Source organism: Phodopus roborovskii, unplaced genomic scaffold (genome assembly GCF_943737965.1).
Source record: "Phodopus roborovskii unplaced genomic scaffold, PHOROB, whole genome shotgun sequence".
Classification (NCBI taxonomy): domain Eukaryota; kingdom Metazoa; phylum Chordata; class Mammalia; order Rodentia; family Cricetidae; genus Phodopus; species Phodopus roborovskii.
Window position 1 is genome coordinate 5,858,949 of NW_026126603.1, and position 14,776 is coordinate 5,873,724.

Genomic DNA, 14,776 nt, shown 5'->3' on the forward strand with positions numbered 1-14,776 from the left:
AACATCAGATGAGAAAAAGGAACATGGAGGCCAATAATGCACAACAATGTTTATAAGAGAGAAATCATGAAGTAGGGAGAATAAACACAATTATTCTATCAGCACCTCCTGTTCTAGAGGTGACTTAACTCACATGCAGAGAACAACTTCGAACGCATGGCCAAAATACTTTGCTGCTGGCACTCTCTTACCCCCTTCAAACAAGAGGAGCAACAACTTTAATAATTAAAAAAAAATATGTATGTCATGGGATTACCAATTGTTTTTAGTTCAAATGATAACAAGCCAGAAGGATAATGCCATTGTCTTTATAATTTTTAGTTACTCTTTTCTTTTCCACTTTGAGTGAAAGAAAACAACAACAACAACCCTGATTGATAATATATGCCAGTGATAGCCACAGGCTATGTGCACAGAGAGGGTTACTTGGAGAGGAAAGAGTACATCAGCTCTTTAGCCAACCCAACAGACTGTCCCAATCCCTCACAGTTCACACAAGCATAGTTCATCTCTACGTGGCTGGGTCCTGTAGCCTGTCCTTCCCAGTTTTACAATGATAACAGTGGAGAAACTGGCAAATAAGAGACTCTATATCAATCTACTAACACACACACACACACACACACACACACAGACACACACACACACACACACACACACACACATGCTCGCGTGTGTGAAATATCCATGATTTGCACCCAATCCATATCCAGTAAGTAGATAAACCTCTTCTTTCTTTGGTCCCCAATCTCTACCAGTATATCCTCTTTATATAGAACCTTTCTGTTATTTTCCACCCTTTATTTTTATCAAATTCTTTAAAATTATCAAATTTTCCCCATGCTGTTGGTAAAAATAAAATGTTCATGTAGTTTTTCCTCATGTTAAAATAAAACACAATGGGATTAAAGGAAGTCTTTCACATCTTCCACCATAGACTAACAGCATCCCTCAGATTAGTTTGCTTTTCTGACAAAGCTGATGCATCAAAGTACATGCTAGGTTTTCATTGAAAAATCTAATTACTTACAAAACACATATAAAGGCTTTTTTTAATATATATAATGATTTTCCAAAAATGCTGTTATTAAAAATGAAAGTATCTAACACTAATTTTATTCTTGACCAGTTTTAATCTAGGGCTTCATTGTTCATTGTTAATTGAAATCCAGTGACCCTCAAGAATTTATTTATTTATTTTTACTGCTTATAAGGGAGAAAGAAACACTGACTATGAATATGTGCACTAATGAGTAGGGGAAGGCATGGCTATCTGCCTACAACGAGAGAACTTGGAAACAAATTCCAACTGCGCATTAAACTGACTATGTATGACATGTGAGCAAGTAAGTACATCTTGGTGTGTGTTTATTTGTGTGGTTTGTGTGTGTGTGGTATGTGTGGTGTTTGTGTATGTGTAGTATTTGTGTGTGTGTGGTGTATTTGTGTGTATAGTATGTTTGTATATGTGGGTGTGTATGTGTATGTGTGTGACATGTGTGGTGTTTATGTGTGTGTGGTGTTAGTGTGTGTGATGTTTGTGGTATGTATGGTGTTTTGTGTGGGGTGTGTGTGTGTGGTGTGTTTGTGGTAAGTGTACTGTTATGTGTGTATTTCTGTGTGTGTGTGATGTTTGTGTGTGTGTTTGTGTGTGTGTGTGTGTGTGTGGTGTGGTATGTGTGGTGTGTGCATGTGGAGTGTTTGTTGTATATGTGGTGTTTGTGTGTGGTGTTTGTGGTATGTGTAGTGTGTGTATGTGGTGTATTTGTGGTATGTGCAGTGTTGGGGTGTGTGTGTGTGTGTGTGTTGCACATTTCTCTGTGTGAATTTGTTTCTTTTTGCATCCTGATTCTGCTTGAAGAGCTTCAGAATGTGAAGTATTTATTATGCCCCCAGCCAAAACACAAGAAGAGAGAAGCTTGCATGGGCATCTGGTCACTTTTTAAGGACTGTTATTGAATCACTGTTCTTGGAAGAGACTGATGTGGAGAAACATTTCTGCTAATTTCCCTGAAGAATGTCACATTGGGTAATGTTCTGTGGGTGGTCATGTAATGAGACACTGGTGTCTGTCTATCACACATACTGTATATGAAAGGAGGCGTAGATAAAGGTAACTTGAATTCCATCCCCTGTGTTTATATGATGCTTATCACCATGCTAGCTAGACACCCAGGCTAGAAGTTTTATGACAAGTAAATGTTCTACCTCCATTTATGTGAAATCAGTAGGCACTGAGACTAGGCAGGCTTTTGAAGAGGTGATAGGGACTAACAGGTCAGGATAGTCAGAAATAAAATGACGGACCCAAGTGGCAACAGTTCTCCTGTTTCTAATAGTGGAAGCAACTGTTTATGTGGGATGCCACTTGAAACAAAAACTTTTATCTTACAAACACATTGTAAGCACATTTGCAAGCATCTGTCATTGAAATTGTTTTTACCTAAACTTGTGACTTTTGTAAAACCTGGCTATTCACAGTCTTGGTGTATTTTGAAGAACAACAGCATTGAAAATTTCAAAGGACAATATTTTGTTCTTTTTTTTTCTACAGAAAAGAGTAAGAGTTGAAGCAACTCATGTGGAATGTGCGTCTATATAGCTTGCATATATATATATGTATATATATATATGTACTTGAGACATATATATGAATTATATACATGAATATGTGAGCATTAAAATACCTATTTGTTTTGTAAGTAAATATAATGTTTCTAAGGCTGACCACTAGATACTATTTTTTCTTTACAACACAGAGTTAACACAATACCGTATGTTGTTGATTAAGACCAAACATCACTCAGTCCAACTGGACATTTGTAAAGTCACATTATGACAGTAAGGGGACACATAGAACATCTGTATTTTCTTTTGGAAAGTCTTTCACTTCCTTCCTCTTTCTACCCCCAATTTCCGTTGTTTTTTTTCTGTCTTGAACTGTAACGAGGACATTCTGGCACACAGATTTATTCATCTTGACCTCCGCTGTGGTTAATCCACCCGAGACAAAGATCAACTTCTGGCAAACACTGCTTCCCTTTCCCTCAGATCAAGAAAGAAATTCACCTAGTTGCTTGCATTCATTGACTTAGGTGTGCCTGAGAAAGAAGGTCCAGACAGGAAAACAGCAACTAGCATCTGTGACATGTCAGTCTGCCCACTCACTGGGTACCACTTACACAGAGGCACTGTGTTCTGGCATATTTGGTCAAATGGATACGTTTCACTGCCTTGAATCTCTGCAACACAAAAGAGGTTGCAAAGGATGTGGTGGAGCCTTCAGTCCATGTTTGTATGCCCTGGTTCTGTTCTACCACCATAAGGCACAGGAACAAATTTTATATTCTCTTTGGGTAGGAGTAGGTAGCAATGTAGATTAGTCAGACACACAAGCAGCTAAGATGAATGAAGCCGTAACCAATACTAAGGCCCCATTGGGATAACTGATTCTGACTTCTTTATCAGACCTTCTGCTAGCAGTGAACAAAACCAAGGCATCTGAGCCTCTTTATTTCGCCTTTCTTCTCCTGGCCAGTAGCTTTTGTTGAGAATTTACTCCACATAAACTGCAGACTCAGAGCCACCAGACCCTGCTAAAAGACCTATTACTTGAAGGAGTGTCAACTGCCGTTCAATGCAAGGTTGTCAGTTTTGCAAATAAGTTAGTTCAGTGGTTAAGAAGGGATCTTCTGTTATAAGAGGGCTCCTTGACCTCAAGTCTACTAACACATTGTTAGCATCTAAGAGGAGAGCTGAATATTCACCATTTACTTTTGCTACCCAAGTGCTAATAGTATAGTGGTCCTGTTTTCAGTGAATGGGGCTATGGTCTTTGTTTGCAGAGAGTGAGGTCACTATTATGATTGCAGGGGTTCTTAGAGAACTCTAGGATTTTAGAATCAAGAATGGAGAGATCAATTAAGTCAGTGGCTCCCAAACAAAAGTAACTCTTATACTCTCCCTAACAGCCATAATAAAACCCAGGTGCTTAAACTCTAGCCTTCTCTCAAGCTTAGGGATATAGAATCTGTGTTAGAACCCAGCCTCTAGAGGCCTTATGTTAAATCCCAGGATCATTTGGCAGGTATGTGAATCACAAATCAATTCTTAAGTAAGATTAAAGCCTGGAGAGACTCTGGGCCTGGTTATTCAGATAGTGCTGGGCAGAGTAGATGACCCTGCTTCCTGGCCTCTACTTACATGCCAGAGTTCAATAAACCCCTCTAGAAGATAGGCTGTGCCAACGCATTCCCCAAGTCAATATTTTGTACCAGGATATTCCAGAAATAATGGGATCCCTGGATCAAGCGAACCAAATTTGAAGAAGCATAATGTCCTAGTTTGCATCTCTGTTGCTGTAACAAAACACTGACCAAAAGCAACTTGGGGGAGGAAAGGGCTTATTCCATCTTACAACTCTTAGTCATCATCAAGGGAAGCCAGGGTAGGATCACAAGAGGCAGGAACTGAAGTAGAGACCACCAAGGAAAGCTGCTCTCTGGTTGGCTTGCTTCTCATGATTTGCTCTTGCTCAGCTTCCTTTCCTATAGAACCCAGAGCCACCTATCAATGGGATGGTACTGTTCATATCAGGTTTGGCCTTTTCATGTCAACCATCCATCAAGAAAATGCTCCACAGACATGCCTACAGGTCAGCCTGAGAGAAACAATTCTTCAGTTGAATTTTCTTCCTCCCACATGAATCTAGTTTGCATCAAGCTGACAAAAAACTAACCAGCACACATAGGGAAAAAAATCACAACAACATGAGTTGGAACCCTGGTGTTTTTTTAAGTTAAGAGGCAGAAACCACAAAGTAACAAGCAAGGAGACAGGAAACCAGCAACAAAACACACACAGAGCCTAAGCTGTGATACAGACACCATGGGATACCACATCACGTGACTGTCGGTGAATTCCTTGGCAAGGCACATGCAGCCTGCCTTGCTTTTATTTAAGATCTGTAGATTTGACTCATATCTGAAGTTTATTCAAAGTAAAAATAAAGGGGGAGAGGAAGTCTCTTGAACAATTTCTCAGCCTTGACTATGAACTCCAAATGACTGAAAAAGGGTGAAAAAGTATTAATGTCCACTGTTTACTTCAAACCAGTTCTTCTGCAGCAGGAGAACCCAGGTTTTTGTTTTGTTTTGTTTGTTTGTTACATGAGCATTATATTTACATGATTCCCTCCTTCCTCACCTCCCTCCAATTTCCCTTGTCCTTTTCCAATTTATGGTCTTTTATTCATTAACAACAAAGATTTATTATTGCACCCACTGAAAACCCTTGGTTCTAATTTAGTGCTGACTGGATGAAAATGAGGATATGAATGCTCCAAGATATTGTTGAGGAGAATGTCTTTATTGTAGATATGATGGAGAGTATTGCTAGAGGCATCTGAAGAGTCCATACAGCAAAAGTTGTAGACTACACATGGCTGATAGACTGAACTGGACCATGGAGAGGGAGAAGGGTGAGAGGAAGGGAAGAGAGAGGGAGAAAAAAGAGGGAACCAAGAGAAAGTAGAGAACCAAGAGCCCAAAAGAGAAATCGAGGAGAAAAGAGAGATAAAGAGAGCATATGGTCCAACTGCCCTAGGCTGGAGAGTTCAGGTGGGGCATGCCAGCTATATACTATTACAGGTAAAGACTGAGGGGTACTGGGAAAACCTGGCTGCCAGGCCTGCTTTGATATGTTAAATAGGCACCCCAGGTTTGAGACCTGACCTTTTGGGACTGACTAGCCTATCAGGGCTCATCCTTGGAGAAGGCTGATTTCCCAACTCTGCTGCCCTTAATTTCTTGTAGCTCTTCTAGGATTACCTCATCCAGGTGGCATGTTGGTTTCAGTTAGTATTTTTTGGATTTTGTTTGCTTGTGTGACCATATTGTTGAGATTTCCCTAGTGCAGCTTCCTTGTCATACATAGAACAACTCTCATGAAGGAGGCTTCCTGGTATAGTTGTCACGGTGTCATGTCCCCCTGACCCTGTCCTGCCCACCCTCCTCCATCCTGTGTGGTCCTGCCTCACATTTTTGTCCCTGTCCCCATGCCATCTTTCCCCTTCCTGACTCAGGTGATACTGTGGTTGGAAACCAGTACTTAGGAATCAAAGAAACTTGGTGCTCCAGGAGGAAGACAAGACAAGAAAACTATGATTTTTCTCCCCCCCCCCAAATAAAAGCATACTTGTAGAGCAAACCAACCAACCAAACAAACATGTAAAATACTACTGGAGCTAATGGCAACCTGATTGGGCAAAGAATGAGGTGGGGGGAGGCTGATGAATGAGGCTTAGCAGGATGGAGGTCAATAGGGCACAACAGAGGAAAGAGGAGTGCACACACCGAGGACAGCCAGGTCACATCAACAGTGACTCAGGGGACCAAAGGTCCTGTTGCCCAGGGTTCTTTGACCTTCGATTCTTTCCACTTCCTGTGTCATTTTTCCTCAGACACCTTATAGGAGAATATAAAACTCGACTTCTCCCCAAGCCTTCACTAAGTTGAAAGGCTCCCAGCTTCTTACAAGGAATGGAAATTTGCTAAGGTTTCTTTCAGAATAAACTTATCCATATGGTTAGTAAATACATTCATTGTTTTCTGAAGCATGGCTCTCTAATTTGCAACTTTAAAATATAACACATGAAGGTATGCACAAATATGACTTCCGAAAGTTCAAAAGGGATGTGTGAGTGTGTGCTGCTTCCGTTGCCAATGCTTCTCTGCTGTCCTGACTGCCCACATGAGCTCCAAACCTTGACTAAAGAGATATTGACAGTTGGTGCCTTCTGGAAAGAGGAAGAATTTCTTTAAGGGTGTGCCTACCAGCAGACCTCACTCCAGTGGATGGCCCCATACTCCTGAGTATATGGGCAATGTAAGTTGGGCTATGTGGGCTATTTAAAAGAGAAATAGAGCTGAGATTTACAGTAAAAGAGACATTAATTGTGTATAACACAATTATACAAGTTTTGTTAGGATGTGAACTCTAACAATGGGGACGGTTCCCACTCTTTTGGAAAGGACATAAAGAAGGGAGCTACGGAACAACAGCTCTTTGGGGTTTCTAGCTCTGCATCTACACTCCACTTTCATCAGGCTGCTCTGACCTCACACATCTTGTTTGAGATCTTAGGATTTGAAGACTAAAAAATAAATGAGTGTCTGGAAGCATTTTTCTTTTTAATTGAAAATAAAATTTCTTTGTTCAGAGACCTAGAAGACTGACCCCAACTAACAATTTGAGCAAAGTGGAAAGGCTACCATAAATCCCCTTCCCTGATAATGAGATTGATGACTAACTTATCCTCCATTATGGAGCCCTCATCTAGTAGCTGATGGAAACAGAAGCAGACACCCACAGCTAAACACTGAGCTGAACTGGAATCCAGATGCAGAGAGGGAGGACAAGACCAGGCTTCAGAAACCCACAGAGACAGCTGACCTGAACAAGGAGGAGCTAATGGGCTCCAAGAGTGATAGCTGGGAATCCAGCATTGGACCTACCTAGACCCCCCTTGAATATGGGTCTCAGTTAGAAGGCCTGGGCAGTCTAAGGGACCTCAGACACAGACAGTGGAACCAGGATGTATCCCTGGTGCACAAAAGGACTTTGGAAGCACATTTCCCACGGAGGGATACTGCCTTAACTTAGAGGCAGGAGGGAGGGCCTAGTCCCTATTCCAAATGACTTGACAGATTTAGATGACCCCTCCTGTAAGGCATCACCCTACATGTGGAGTGTATGTGGGGGATGGGATGAGAAGGTGGGAGAGAGGGAGAGGGAACTGGGATCGATATGTAAAATAAGAAAAATAAATAAATTTAAAAAAGAAAATAAAATTTCTTTCATATAATATATTACAATCCTGATATATTTACACACTGAATTCCCCTTCTTCATCTTCTCTCAGACTTGGCCCACCCATCTAACTTCATAACTTCTTTATCTCTTTTCAGAAAAAAATAAGAAAGTAAAATGAGAGAAAAAAAAACCAAATAAGAATCAAAAAGAAAAAGCCCCCCAAAACACATACACACAAACCCCCACAAAAATACAAAAGATGAAATTGTAATATACAAGTGAAAGATAAGTAACTTAAGAAGAAAAAAAAAAAAAGCTCATACAAGGCAATATGAGAAAAAAAAATTCCCATAATTACCATTGAGTTAATTTTGTGCTGGCCTTCCACTGCTAGACCTGATTGAGGCCTGTCTGGTTTGTATACCTAGTGAGACTCCATTGGATAAAACTAATTCTCCCTTGTGAGTATTTGTCAAGTGGAGATAGCTCCTGGGTTAGAGATGGGAGAACTGGTGCCTACTACCTCTCTCAGTGCTGGGACCCCATCCAGCTTAGATTCATGCAGGCCCTGCACTTGCTGCAGTTTCTGATGAGTTCATACCTGCATCAGTCCTGCTGTGTCTAGAAGGCCTTGTTTCTTTGGTGTTCTCCATGCCCTGGCTCTTACCACCTCCGCTCCTCCTCTATTGCAAAGTTCCTTGTGCCCTCAGGGGAGGGATTTGATGAAGATTGAGTGTTCCAAAGTCTCCTACTCTCTGCACACCGTAGTTGTGAGTCTCTGTGTTAATTGAAGCATTTTTCAAATCCTACTCCTTCTGATAGCTTGCAAATTTGTGTCAATAGAAACACACAAAGATGGAAGATGTCCTTTCTCTTGCTTTCAAAGCTGTGTGTTTGTGTGAGGGAGTGCATATGGCTTGTGTATGTGCAGCACACATGTGGGGATGCTTGAGGCTGACTACCCTCCTTCCATAGCTCTCTATTTTTACTATTTGAGACAAGGTCTCTTACTGTTTAAGGAATGGGCTCGGCTGGCTAGCTAATGGCTTCAGGGATCCATAGTACCCCAAGGCCCTGCAAGGCTGGGATTACAGGAACATGCAGCCATATGGCCAGTGTTTTTCTGTGTTCTAGAGATCTCAGCTGAGGCCCTTCTGTTTGCAGGGGCAGGCCCTTTACACACTGAGCCTTCTCCACAACCCCCTTCTCTTTTTAAGTGAAAGATGCATGTCCAGATATTTTTATTTGAGGTTGTAAGAACATTAAAAAAATAATGAAAGGCAAGAGAAAGAAATCAGAAAGCCCCTAAGAGTCTATTCCACATGAAGTTAGATGGTTCCAGTTACTTACTTTGAACTAATCAGTCTGAACACAAGAGTCATGTGCTTCTGCAGCCCTTTGTAATAATATGCTACAAAGAGTCACAATTACATAATTATACAATATAAAAACAATTACTTAACTCACATTACCAGTTAACACTGGCAATTACCTGGGCATGTATGTAGGCAAGGAGACATTTTGTTGTGGAATACAGGTCTGTGAAAAAGTCAAATTATGATAAAATTGTGGCAGTTAAAAAGTATTTAAAAAGGCACAGCTTTGATTGCTTGGTCTATGAATAAACTTTGTAGAACATTTTTTAGATTTGGAAAAGAATATTTGGCAAAGAAGACATCTTGAGTCTATTTGAGGCTAGAAACAGGAGATTCTTAAATGAGGATGGAGCTGGATACAGAGACACACACACAGTGAAATCATGCCCATCCTGATGGCTGTTAGTGTGTAAGGTGCCTTCCAAAAACTCAGCAAGAAGTAGGCAAGGGAGGGGCAGTGCCCAGAGCTCCCTCCCACCTGCCTTGGCCAACACATCCCAATGACATCACTTTGCTGACTTAGTTGAGGAGATTTTTTTTCTCAAACTGATACCCAGCAATTGGATGAAAAATAAGTCAAACACTGATTGAACAGACCTTTACTCCAGAGAGGAGGGCTGAAGAGGCTGGCCAGGGAGATGGAAACTCCAAGGCAGTGAGGCCACAGGTTCACAATTGAATACTGCCTGAAGTTATTAAAAAATAAAGTCACAACATAGGTGATCATGTGTAAATATGTGTTACAAATGTATGTACACACATATGTGATTAAAATAAAATATTGGATGATGACTGTATGTTTAAACAGGTTCATTCAGGGAGAAACTTACATAAAAATTTATTGTTTGTTTTATTATGCTTTTCATAAAAAATCTTCTTCAAAACAAGGCTCAAAATTTAATTCAATAAAATTTTCTTTTTGCCCTTAACCTTAGTAAACATTGCACTATTCTCCCATATTGGTAGGAATAACCTCACAATATCAAGGAAAGATCCATTGATAGAATATTGATCTGTAATTTTTTATGAATCCATATCCTCTAGCCTGTCATTAATACATTGTTTTTGTGTATTCTTCTTCATCTTTGTGTATGTGTGTATGTCTGTATGTGTTTGTATATGTGTGTATGAGTCTGTGTGTGTGTGTGTGTGTGTGTGTGTGTGTGTGTATGTGTGTGTGCATACCTTTCCTTCCACTTTTCCATGGGTTCTGGAAATCATCTCAGGCTGACAGGTGAGTGTTTGTAACTACTGAGCATCTCACAGTCCCACACTATTTGTTTGTAAGTGTTGGTAAGTTCACAGGGTACTACATATATAATTTATAGTTTGATAGGACAATTTATTTGTAAAGAGTGAATAAAAAGTAAAGATAACAAGCAACAGATAAACCAAGTTAAATTTTGCTGAAGAAAAGTTTATAAACTAGATATTCACCCCAAAGCAGCCTTTAAAAGAGTGAGCAGACATGAAGGCAAACATCTTGCAGAGTGGATTGGCAACTCTGACTGTGGACGCTTTCCACTGCCTAGGTATGTGCCAATGAAATGACCCGTGGAGAAGAAAAATACACACATTGGTTCTGCAATATGCACTATATAATCTGAAACAGGGCAACCATACCAGCTCTAACACATGTGTGCTCACAAAGGATTCCACCGGAAGGACCAGAGAAAGTATGGGGGGGGTTAGGCTGATCCTTAGGGATAAGAAAAAAAAAGTAAAGCTTGGTTTTAAATTCTTTAAACCTCAGAAGATGAGCTCTGTTGCCCTGTCTCCCTCCACTGGAACAAAAGCTAAAGAAATCACCTTTGTCTTACTAATAAAAGCCAAAATAAACTGCCACTAAACACTGAGGCACACCTCAGAAGGCAAGGAAATCCACAGCTTACCATCTAGAATTCAAGGGAAGATATTATAATTTTAATGTCTTTAAACTTATTCTCAAAAGAAATGAATGTCAGTTTCTCTAAGACTAAACTTTCTAAAAAAAAAAAAAAAAATCATCAGAGGAACTCCCTAGGTTGGCCTCTGATCCCAATGCTCCTGTGTCCTGTCCCCATCAAGAGCACCCTTGGAGCTCTGATACACCCCCACCCATCCCCACAGGGAGCCTGCACCCCCACCCTGTGCCCTACCCCGCCCACTGTCCTGCAGCTCTGGTTGAGAACTGGGACGTAGGGTGGAGCCAAAAGTCCACCCTACTTCGGAGGCTTCTTGGAGCAACTCTGAACAAAGGAGACCTGCCTATCCATGCAGGACCACCAGTAATTTCCACCTGCTTGGTCTCTGACCCCACCTCCAGTCCTCTGCTGGAGTCCTGGGCCCCTCCCAGAGATCCGCCTATCTCTGCAAGTCCACTCTGAATTCCCTCCCTCCAGCAAGATCCTTGACCTCCAAAGCAGGGCCTCTCTGCTAAAGAAAGAGGCCTCAACTTGAGAGTCCCAGTTTCCAGTGAGATCAGACTATATGGCAGAAACTTCCCAAGTTTCAGCTCAGCCTTTGTCCTCTCATGCCAGCCATTGGCTAGAGCCATTGGCTAGTGGCATCTTCTACTGGATCCTCAGCCCTGACCCCAACCCTGGGTCCCAGTCTGTGGAGAGACCTCCTAGAGAGCTTGGAACACCCAGAGCTACAGATATTGAATCTCTGACCCACATAAGCCCACCAGGGAAGTATCATAGAGAGAGGGGGAGACCCCACCAACACCTACTGGAAGAAGCTATGGGAAGATGGCAATACAAGAAAACACCTAACAACAGAAAGACAAGCATGACACTACCAGAATCTAGGGAATCTACACCAACTAGAATGGAACACAACAATAAAGCAGAGGAAGCAAAAGGAAACAACTTAAAAATTACTGTCATAAAAATGATAGAGGCCCTCAAAGAAGATGTGAGAAAATCCCTTAAAGAAATGGAGGGGAAAAAAAAAACCAAAAAAAGTGGAAGAAATGAACAAATTCCTTAAGGAAAGCAAAGAAAGTACAGAAAGCCAAGAAAAAACAATTAAGCAGGTGAAGGAAATGGTTCAAGACTTGAAAAGTGAAATAGAGAAAATAAAGGCAACACAAACTGAAGAAATTCTGGAAATAGAAAAACTGGGCAAAAATCGGGAACTACAGACACAAGCATAACCAATAGAATTCAAGAGATGGAAGAGAGAATCTCAGGCGCAGAAGATAAACTAGAAGAAATAGATTCATCAACCAAAGAAAATCATAAATCCAACAAATCCTTAACACAAAACATCCAGGTAATGTGGGACACCATGAAAAGGCCAAACCTAAGAATAATAGGCATAGAGGAAGGTGAGGAAGCCCTGCTCAAAGGTGCCGAAAATATATTCAATAAAATCATCGAGGAAAACTTTCCAAATCTGAAAAGGACATGCCCATGAAAGTACAAGAAGCATACCGAACCCCAAATAGGCTGGACCAAAGAAAAAAGACCCCTTGACATATAATAATCAAAACACCTACCATACAGAATAAAGAAAGAATATCAAGAGCAGCGAAGGAAAAAGGACAGGTAACGTATAAAGACAAGCCTATCAAAATTACACCTGACTTCTCCATGGAAACCCTCAAGGCCAGAAGGTCCTGGATAGATGTTCTAAAAGTATTAAGAGAACATGGATGCCAGCCTAGGCTACTGTATCCAGCAAAACTCTCAATCACTATAAATGGAGAAAACAAGATATTTAATGACAAAAATCAGATTTTCCCAATATGTATCTTCAAATCCAATTCTATAGAAAGTATTGGAAGAAAAACTCCAACCCAAGGAAGGTAACTACGCCCACAAAAATGTAGGCAACAGATAATCCAACTACACTAGAAACCAAGGGTAAAGCAGAACTAATATATTCACAATACCACTGCCAACAACAAACCTAAATCAAACAAGCATCAACAATCAATGGTTCTTACTCACCCTCAACATTAATGGTCTTAACTCACCTATAAAAAGACACAGGCTAACAGGATGGAAACAAAGACAGAATCCATCTTTCTGCTGCATACAAGAACACATCTAAACTTCAAAGACAGACATTACCTCAGGGTAAATGTTTAGGAAAAGATTTTCCAATCAAATGGAAATAAGAAGCAAGCAGGTGTAGCTATCCTAATATCTAACAAGTTAGACTTCAAACCAAAATTAATCAAAAGAGATGAAGATGGTTATTTCATATTCATCACAGAAGAAATCCATCAACACAAAGTCTCAGTTCCGAACATCTATGCCCCTAATACAAAGTCACCCACATTCGTAAAAGAAAAGCTACTAAAACTCAAAGCTCATATAAAACCTCACACACTTATAGTGGGAGACTTCAATAGACTACTCTCAACACTAGACAGGACCAAAAATCAGAAACTCAACAAAGAAACAAAAGAACAAACAGAAGTTATGTCTCAACTGGGTTTAACAGACATCTATAGAACATTCCATCCAAACACAAAAGAATATACCTTCTTCTCTGGGTCCACATGGAACCTTCTCTAAAATCAACCACATACAGGTGGCATAACAAACCTCAACAGATACAAGAGAATAGGAATAGTCCCCTGTATCTTATCTGACCACCATGCTTTAAAATTGGAATTCAACAACAACACAAATAGCAGAAAACCTGCAAACTCATGGAAACTGAACAATGTGCAATTGCACCACACCTGGGTTAAAGAAGAAATAAAGAAAGAAATTAAGGACTTTCTAATATTCAACGAGAATGAGGACACAACATACCTGAAATTATGGGACACCTTGAAAGCAGTGCTACGTGGGAAGTTCATTGTACTAAGTGCCCATATGAAGAAAACAGAGAATAGTCACATAAGAGAATTAACAGCGCAACTGAAAGCCTTAGAACAGAGAGAAGTAAACTCACCTCGTAGGAGTAGATGCCAGGAAATAATCAACTTGAGGGCTGAAATCAACAAAATAGAAACCAGGAAAACAATACAAAAAAATCAATGCAACGAAGAGTTGGTTTTTTGAGAAAATAAACATGATAGACAAACCTGTATCCAAATTAACGAAAAAGCAGAGACAGAACGTGAAAATTAACAAAATCTGAAACGAAAAGGGGAACATAACAATGGACACAGAGGAAATCCAGACAATTTTCAGGTAATAATTTGAAAACCTGTATTCCACAAAAATTGAAAATTCAAAGGAAATGAACAAATTTCTAGATAACTATCACTTACCAAAATTAAATCAAGAACAGACAAACAACTTAAATAGACCTATAACTCACAATGAAATAGAAGCAGTAATCAAAAGCATTCCAACCAAAAAAAGTCCAGGGCCAGATGGATTCAGTGCAGAATTCTACCAGACATTCAAGGAAGAACTAATACCACTACGCCTCAAACTGTTCCACAAGATAGAAACAGAAGGTTTATTGCCAAACTCTTTTTATGGGGCCTCAATAACCTTGGTATCCAAGTCTCACAAAGACACAACTAAGAAAGAAAACTACAGACCAATATCCCTAATGAATATCGATGCAAAAATACTCAATAAAATACTGGCAATCCGAATTCAAGAATACATCAGAGAAATCATCCACCATGA